The sequence below is a fragment of the Leptidea sinapis genome, chromosome 13 (genome assembly GCF_905404315.1).
Source record: "Leptidea sinapis chromosome 13, ilLepSina1.1, whole genome shotgun sequence".
Classification (NCBI taxonomy): Eukaryota; Metazoa; Arthropoda; class Insecta; order Lepidoptera; family Pieridae; genus Leptidea; species Leptidea sinapis.
In genome coordinates this window covers 7,016,836-7,026,216 of record NC_066277.1, presented here as the reverse complement: position 1 = coordinate 7,026,216, position 9,381 = coordinate 7,016,836, and the positions used below count along the sequence as shown (strand labels likewise).

General features: G+C 33.2%; 1 long non-coding RNA gene across 1 annotated transcript; it reads left to right on the top strand.

The window, feature by feature from the left end:
• Window positions 1-939: 939 nt before the first annotated feature.
• Window positions 940-8,563, top strand: LOC126967603 (uncharacterized). The gene is made up of 4 exons (XR_007730042.1): window positions 940-1,099; window positions 3,626-3,953; window positions 6,039-6,104; window positions 6,953-8,563. It is a non-coding gene; the product is annotated as an uncharacterized LOC126967603 (long non-coding RNA).
• Window positions 8,564-9,381: the final 818 nt, after the last annotated feature.

Genomic DNA, 9,381 nt, shown 5'->3' with positions numbered 1-9,381 from the left:
AAATAAAATCAAAAACCCAAATACGAATAAATTGAAATAATATAAAATACACAAAACCTACTAAACTATTTCGTCACTACGTTGTGTTTGTATGTGTATGCAAATCCGTGATGTTAAAGTGCAGGGCGTGAAAGCATCAAGAAAAACAAACAAAGAAACAAACATACGTATATATAATATTAGCTAGGATATTTCTATATTCGGGTCTATTTATTACAATAATAAAGGCATTTCATTTCTCAAAATTGATTCCTTTAGTGATATTTTTGATATCATTTCTAATACTACTACCGCTTCGGAAATAAATGAAACTCTGAGATAGAAGAAGAGGCGCAATAAACACTTCCAGCATTCTTTTTTTGCGCTCTTTTTAATAAAATATACAATAACGTACTGTCATTATTATTGCTATAAAATAATCATAATCTAGTCCCAGGCTGTCCGATCACTTAGATATTCAGCTATGAATATAAAGCCTGAGCGAAGTGTATACATTTACCCTTTAAGCTATTATGTTATATTGTTGAATTTTGTACCTATAATGTTATAAGTATTGAAAAGATAGATTTTACAAGCGGCCTATTGAAGGTTGCGTTAATATTGCCAGCTTTGCAATGTTCTTGTTGGTTTGACTTGCACGTCTTCAACTTAAAATTAACACACGCTATAGCCCAAACACATGATCGGATTTGGTACGACCGAACTATCGGACGCGGTATGGTAGCGGGCTCTATTCGATGATATGTCTCAATGTCCATCGCAGATAATTATTATGTCTGTCCGGACCGTATTGAGTGCGACGTCGGACCAATTGGTGCGAGACACCCATCGGGTCGTCCGATGGTCCGGGCGTACCAAATCCGACCATGTGTTTAGGGTATTAATGTCGTCCAATGACGAAAATGTTAAACAATGATCAATTACAATTTACGAGTGCCCAGTGCCCAGTGCCTACAGGCCATGACACTCAACGTAAAAACCACTTCACAGAAACAAGATATAAACTCAGCGATCTTATGTTCGATCGCAAATTCAGTTCAACACTAGTGCGGAGCAGTTAACTTTTGTATTAATAATATTTACTGGAAAAATGTTTATTGTAAGTATTAAGTGAGAATTCTATTAATAAAACTTATGAAAGCCTAGAAATAGAAAATTAACTCCAGGCATAGATATTATTATTTGTAAAATTTGTTTGGAAATACAACGGTATTGTATATATATAATTTTTTTTTGATATTTCAAAAACCTTGCGATTATTTTCTACATTTTATATATTTTCAATAAAAAATGAAGCTAATTAGATTGTACTATAGTATAAACCTCAATTTTGTGTCATTATATTATTTCATATCGTGTCATATATAATCATTTAAAACAAATTACTGTCGCGATTGTGCGCATTTTTCATACACTTATCTTAGTTTCTCGATGTTTTAAGATAATCGCAAGTTTTAAAGGACTCAAAGGCTGTATTTCATTCTCATTATTAATACGCTTATGGATTTTCTTAAGCATAATATTTGATGTGTACTTACAATTAGTTTTTTTATCTTTTGATAATTATGATATGTTGTACACGTTATTTTAGGCTCTATTTCATTGAAGTTTGTCTCTACTTTCCATAGAATATTAGAATAAAATTTAAAACTGGGAGGTTTGCGGTGATTTGAGTTTTGTGTTACTTAAATGTTAAAAGTTTTGGACAATGAGTTCGTGTAATCGTTATGTTGTTGCTAGCGCAAAAATTAACATTGCCCCATTAACATAACTTAGTAAATACTTATCTTTTAGGATGATATTATATGGGAATAAAGCAAAATTCATTTTTTAGGTATGCTTACGTTTTAGTCCGTCTTAATTAATTTAAAATAAACGGGTGAAAATCAGAGGAGTAAAAACCTTCACACCCCCGTTTTTTTAGATTTACGAAACTTGCTTGTTTAAGTTATTCTTGCACAAACTGCGTATTTGGCGGCGTTGATACCGGGTATATGATTCACGGTTTAAATAAATGACAGTATTTAATATAAATATACAATATTATTATCATTTAAAAGTCTTCTATAGAATAAGTAATAATAAGGTAACATTAACTGAGAACTTCTCAGATTTAAGAGTTCTAAATAAATTTTACCAGCGGAAGGCTCCTTTGTCTGTGCAAATTGCACAAGGTACCAGAACGGCGCCTTTTTCTTCCCTGAAGCAGTAATGTACTATCATAACTGTGTTTCGATCTGAAGGGCGCCGTAGCTAGTGAACTTACTGGGCAAATGAGACTTAACATCTTATGTCTCAAGGTGACGAATGCAATTGTAGTGCCGCACAGGATTTTAGGGTCTTTCAAGAATCCTGAGCCGCACTGCATTGTAATGGGTAGGGCGTATCAATTACCATCAGCTGAACGTCCTGCTCGTCTCCTCCCTTATTTTCATAAAAAAAAAAATGTATCGCGCTAACGCGTGCGAGACAACAGTTAGCGCGATAAGGACAACTTTAGCTCGAACCGAAATTCCCGAGTAAAAACTCAAAAACCGATGTTTTGTTCTCGACTATTATTACCCCATTTAAAACTATACCGATCGTAATGTGTAATGTTCTGTGTTTTAATTTTCCGCTAATTATTATCGGATTTGTAGCTAATTCTGTTTGCAGCCTCTTTGTCGTTTTACTGTTTGAAGTAATCTAGCACTTATAAAAACAAAAACATCAGTAAAAGCAAAACAATACAAATAATGATGATTTTTGATAAAACAATTGGACGTAATTCCAGAAAAACGTTCCAAACTACAATCATGTCGAAATTGAGCTACGAACACAAAACTGGTCAATATTAACGACTGACAAAAAATAGCAGCCCTACTGTGACATCAAGACTTAGTAGCCCAACCCACATGTATGGAATACGCTATTAAACGAATACAATATTTATTAAACTTTAAGCAAGAATTTCTTAAAATATTATGTTTGTGGCTTGGAATGTATTTCAGGAACTACGTCCAATTGATGTAGGGTTAAGACCCAAGGAGATAATGTCGAGATTTTTTTTAATTCATCGTTCAAAATATACAAGAAACAAACTACATAACAATTTAAGCCATCCCCATGAAACTTAAGTGAGTTTAATGTGAGGAATAGCGAGCTCACGTATTCTAAGCTAAAAAATATATTAATATTTAAAAATTATTAACATAACGACGACTACATAGCCGGGTGGTTAGTGCCCCACCTACTAAGCTAGAAATTCCGGGTGCGAATCCCGGTAGATGCAAACATTTATATGATGTATATGGATGTTCGTCTCCGAATCAGGGATGTTTATACGTATTTATGTATGTTTAAGTAATTATATCGTATTAAATATATCGCTGTCTTGCAACCCATAGCACAGGCTAATTTGGGGCAAGATAATAAGAGTGTGTCAATATTATAATTAGTATTCTAAAAATATCAAAAAAGAAGAAAAAAAATTACACAAAAATATAGAACAATAAGTCCTGTTAATGTTACCTTCCTCTTAGTGAGTAATAAAAGATATTATTATTACCCAATTATTTCAAACGAATTGAATGCTTATGTCAAGTAATTATCAATTATGTAGATTGTGTGATTATTTTATTTTCAGAAGCTATTGTTAGTCTCGTGTTTGGCGACCTTGAGTTGGGGTCAACAGTATGATGTGTACGGTCAGAGGCGGAACACTGGTGGCTACGGACTATTGAGACCCGGAAATACTGGCTATACTGGTTATAATTCGGGCTTCGGGGGATATAATTCAGGAACACCGGGATACAATACGGGGTACAACGGGTACAGCACGGGTTCTCCGGGATACAATGGTTTTAGTGGATATAGCGGGAACAGTTATAATGGTTATTCTGGATACAATGGGTATTCCAGTTTAGGTGGATATCCGGGATATGGAAATGGTTACCAAGGACAAGGCTATGGAGGTAAGAAAAATATTTAGATAGGTATTTGTTTTTCATGACAGCCATCAATAGAAGAACAACGCCTACGCGATAGCAGGAGATCACCTACATCCATTCCAACATTACACGTATAACGAAATCCAAAAGAATTTTTAAAAGACGTTTATGTCGTGAACTGGGTAAAGCTTACATTAACATAAATGACTTTCTTAATGATACCAGACTGGGAATGGAGCGACCGCCATCAGGCTATTTAAATTTAAATTGATTGTATCGAAATTTTATTTAAAAAAAAGGAGTCCGCTGAGTTTCTTGCGCCCGTTCTTCTCAGGTCTGAGACATTAATTTTCGAATGGGTAGTAGGTAGTTTTTGACTTTTAATAAGTCATATCATATCCTATTTTGAATAAAATATTTGAATTTGACGTCATCGGGGTTGAATCGTGCTTTGTATTAAGCTACGTCTTAGGTTGTTAAATGTTGACGCTTTAACAGTAGGTGGAGCATCTGGTAGTTACCTATATTACTTAGTAACAATGACTCAAACAACAGAACAGAAGTGAAAACTTCGTCAAGATGAAGTTAAGATCAAACATTACCAGAGGCCTCTTTCAGATTTAAAGATAACAACTGACTTAAGATCGTGAGTTAAAAATTCAAAGCTCAGGGCTTCTTTCTCGGCAATTGTATCTTCAAAAAATTTAACAATTGTACCAAAACTTTAAAACTAAATCCGAAGGAAATAGCTTGTGTCGGATTTGTTGTCGAATTTGTATACTAGACCTCTGTTTGCCAGTATGTATATGTGACTGTTCATTGTCATTTATGAAAATTTAATATACGTTCACAAAAAATTATAATATCGTATAAATAAGTCTGGTAAATGTTGGTGTCACTGATCGATCCCAGTCGACTCGAGCCGGTATAGTAATTCGTTTTATAAAATCCAGCTATTCCCAACACGTTGTAGTCTTTTGTTTTCAAATAAAATAAGAACAAAAAATATTGTTTACAGACAGCAATAGCTCTTCGATTCACGATGATTGCACGCTGGTCACGTAAGCGATTGATATTCTAGCATTTGCAATTCATAAGTTTTATTGTTCTTAAAACATTAGCTGTTTATAGGTCTGCTGTGTACTTATGGAGATGTTAGAAATACTTTAGTTTGCATATTGAGATTTCAAAATAATATTAATTGATTGAGTGTTCGTAGTGCCAAAGACGATTTAAATAATTGACTCGCATTCTCTAAGGACAGGATCACACTATTCGATTTTAGTTTATAAAATATAAAGTGCTTAATCGTAGCGACTATCTGAATAGACATAAATGAAATCGAAGTCATACAATCTATCATCAAAAATTTACGCGTGTTGAATAAAACACACATCTGTACTTGTGGCTTTTAATTTTTTATTTACGCTTCAAAGTACCTAAATGTTAATTTCGAAATGATCACTAAAGAACAGTGCTATTCTTCGCATAAAACAAATAATAAATATTCCATATATTCTTCGTTTTCCGCCATCTTGCCTGACAATGATGAATCAATAATATTTTAATTCGTAATATCTACAAGATATTTATTTGCAGGACTAGGCCATATCCGGCCATTTTTATTTATATAAGAATAATTTGCTACTGTAACCGATATTGAATGACAAGGCGTAAACAGTCTCCCGGGCTTGAAATCAGTACCTTACAATTTAATATATTGAACTTGCTAACGCACATTGTGACATATCAAAATGTATGGCATTTTGTAATGCTTTGAGTATCATGTTCCTGGCGAATGCTGCCATTGTAGGCTGCCTTTTATTTTTATTTAATGTTATGCTTTGTTGTTCCTAATTAATGGCTTTCGTATCAATGTAATGGTTTTTTCTCTACTAGCTTGTGCCCGCGACTTCTCTGCGTGTATTTCCGTATTAGGTCCAGAGATAATGTCAAATGAGGATTATCAATTCAATTTTAACATTTCACATTATATGCCACAGTAATTTGCAAATATCTTAAAATTATTTTTTAATTATCTTTGAAAAAGCGTTGGTTATTTAAATATGTATTAATATATTTAATTTAATTAAGGCACTATTATTTAAGGCAACTACGGAGGGTATAATGCGGGTGCTGGCGGATACAACAATGGATACAATACTGGATTCGGAGGTTTGTACAAACACTGATACTATACTGGCACAATTCAGTAGTAGAACAGTACTTTAACTTCAAACAAACAAACATTATTAAGTATAAATAGTACGAAGAGCCTGTTAGAAATGGATTTTTATACTTAAAATAGAATAGAAACACATTATTAGCAATAAAAACACACACTTTCAATTTACAGTAGAAATCTTAAAATAATAAATAAAATGAAATGTAACAAAAATTATTAAAATATAAACAAAAAAAATACTGAAATGCACGGCGCGTGATTCCCTGGTAAAAGGAGCTGACTCAGTACATTGCTGGTCAGTGCAGAAGACACCAACCAGTACATGTTTTCTATTTAGATATTTGTCCTCTAGTGTGCGCTGATAACATCTCTTCAATAAAAAACCTTTTACATAACAAATTCAAATTTATCCGTCGGAATGACAAGTTGTCGATGACGCGGCTTAGCACGGAAGCCCGCTTGTTATATAAATACACCAGACAAACAAACACCTTTCAAAAAGGCCGGCAACGCTCCCGTGGTTGATCTGGAGTTGCAGAATGTGGGCGGCAGTGATCACTTTAATTCAGATGACCCACTCATTTGGTCTTTCATAAAAAATAATAAATTTTTAAACTTTTAGGGACACATGTAATAGCCAGCAGCGATAACTAGTCCCATCTCATTATTTTATATATATAATTTAATTATTTTCTTTTTAATTGTAATTATGACATATTTAATTTTTATTTGTAATTTAATTAAACTCAATTATCTAATGTTATTTTAGTCATTGATTGTTTGTAGTTCTATGGGTAAAATGCCTGAAATAAATAATTTATTATTATTATTTCCCCAGGTTACCGTCCTAACAGACCCGGTTACAATAATATTGGATACCAAGACTACAACCGCCCAGGATATAGCCAGGGCAACCAATATTCGGGATATAAGCCGAGTTACAGTGGGAACTACTTTAGTGGTTACGGCGACGGTTACGATAACGTAAGGCTTTCAAGGAAAGTCGAAGAGAAGAAAGACAATTAAATTTTAAGCGACGAAAGCATGTCATCTATATGCTTACAGCAAGTTTTAATATAGACTAAAAAATCTCACATCTTTAAGTACAGAACCAGCCGGAAACAGCATTTAGAAGAGTGACAAGTGAAATAGTCATAATATAAATTATACAATACTAGCTTACCCGACAGACGCTGTTCTGTACATAACAAATAAAATAATGTTTTTTTTATGAATTTGTCTGCTGTCGTAATGAAATTGTTTCACAGAAGAACTGTCAAACCGTGCGTCAATAAATTCTCTCATAGAAATTATGTATGGACACATCAAAGGAAAAACAAATTTGTTGTTAATTCCGAGCAATTTCCTATTTATTCACCTTTTGAACCTTCTCTGGACTTTCACAAATAATTCAAGACCAAAATTTGCCAAATCGGTCCAGCCGTTCTCGAGTTTTAGCGAGACTAACGAACAGCAATTCATTTTTATACATATAGATTTTTAATATTATATTTCTGAACTCTTTTGTTGGAACTTGGCACTTTTTAGCGTGTCCTTCAATGTCACAAATGATAAAAGTATCTATTTATAAACGTATTCATAGGCTTACAATAACGAGCCCACGTATCGTCATGTCACAGTCTTTAAAGAAAAATAACTTATACAAAAAGTGAAACTTTTTTTTCACATTATAGACATTTAACTAAAAATTTTTGGAATAATATTCCATTAACGGTATAAAAATCGCTTTATCAATCTTAATTTTATACTTGGCAATCTGGAATGATAATAGGAAATAATAAAAACAAACAAAACAGGGTGGAGCACTGGCACAAATGAGAGAGAGTCTATACACTACACGGTCAGCTGCTGCGAACTTTAGGCGCCGCCCGACCGTCACGCGACATGCAACACACAGACGAAAAAGTTTGAGACCATGTAATAAAAGTTTCACTTTAAAAACTGACCTAAACGACAGTGTTTTAATTATTTTTGTTTGAATAATTTTGGCTGCTCTTGCTATGGTGTTATGTCGAAATACTTATTTTAGGATTACGATAGCCCTGGTACCTAATTTCAAATGGTGCGTTGGCTTTCAATGTGTTTGCCGCAACAAGCCCCGCTATACACTACAGTTTCATCATTCATGGGTCGATTTATGTGCGGCGCTACTCCATTCGACTTTTTGGGATTGGAGCGGTCGTAAATACCCAGTTTTAGTCACTCAATGATATACGATAACAATAAAACTATACTTACTTAGTATGTACTTAAGGTTGTCGAGTATATTAACTGAAAAAATATTCAAATTGTTTAAAATATTACAGTTGACACGCTTTTATGTAATTACTTAATATTTACCTAGAGTAATGTAATGTACTGTGTAGGCAATTTAAAGTAATTGTCAATTTTTGTGTACATAATATGTTAAGTAAATTATTTTATTGAACATTTTGTTTTAATTATCCTGAGATTAGCCTAGCTATGACGCCCTTCAGGCTGAAACGCAATAATGCTTATACATTACTGCTGCTTATTAAATAATATAAATAAATATAGTTCTTTGAATTACAAATTAAATGTTTGCTTCGGTGTTTCCGTAAAAATAACGAATTATGAACGCACCTCCATTGTTTGATTTGACAGGACCACAGAGTACATTTTTTTTAATTCGTTCTTGCGAACAGGCTATAGTCCAGTCACTTATTGCCTCGTCTTTAGTATTTTCATTTTTGGTATTTATTTTCAGTATTTTGTTTTACAAAAAAGTCCGATAAAGTATTCTCACCTCATCTTTCATCAATAACGTTTTCCTTTTCTGTATATTTTCACTATTTTTAAAAGTTATTAACAACACGATTCATTTTCCTCTAAGGAAGTAGGAACTTTTTTCGAATCGCTCACTTTGACACATAAGCTATCCATTTTAGCTTGAAATATATTTAATATTTCATTTCATTTTTTAATAGTATCGTGATACGAATGAATGAACGAACTAAATCAATTTGGGATTCAGTTGATATCATTTTTGACATTCAATTGACATCATTGCGATTTAATCAGTTGATTTGACGTCAACCTAAATTAGATAGCTCTAATCACGTCGTGGTACGAAATAGCAAAGCAGTTTATTTTAGGTTGTCAATTGAATCGCAATAAGAGTTCATGGTAGGCTTGCAGGACGCTAGAAGGCACTTTAGATGGCGATTCTAAAAGTATTCTATTTTCATTTTTACATAATTAAAACCGAAAATAAATATGATAGAC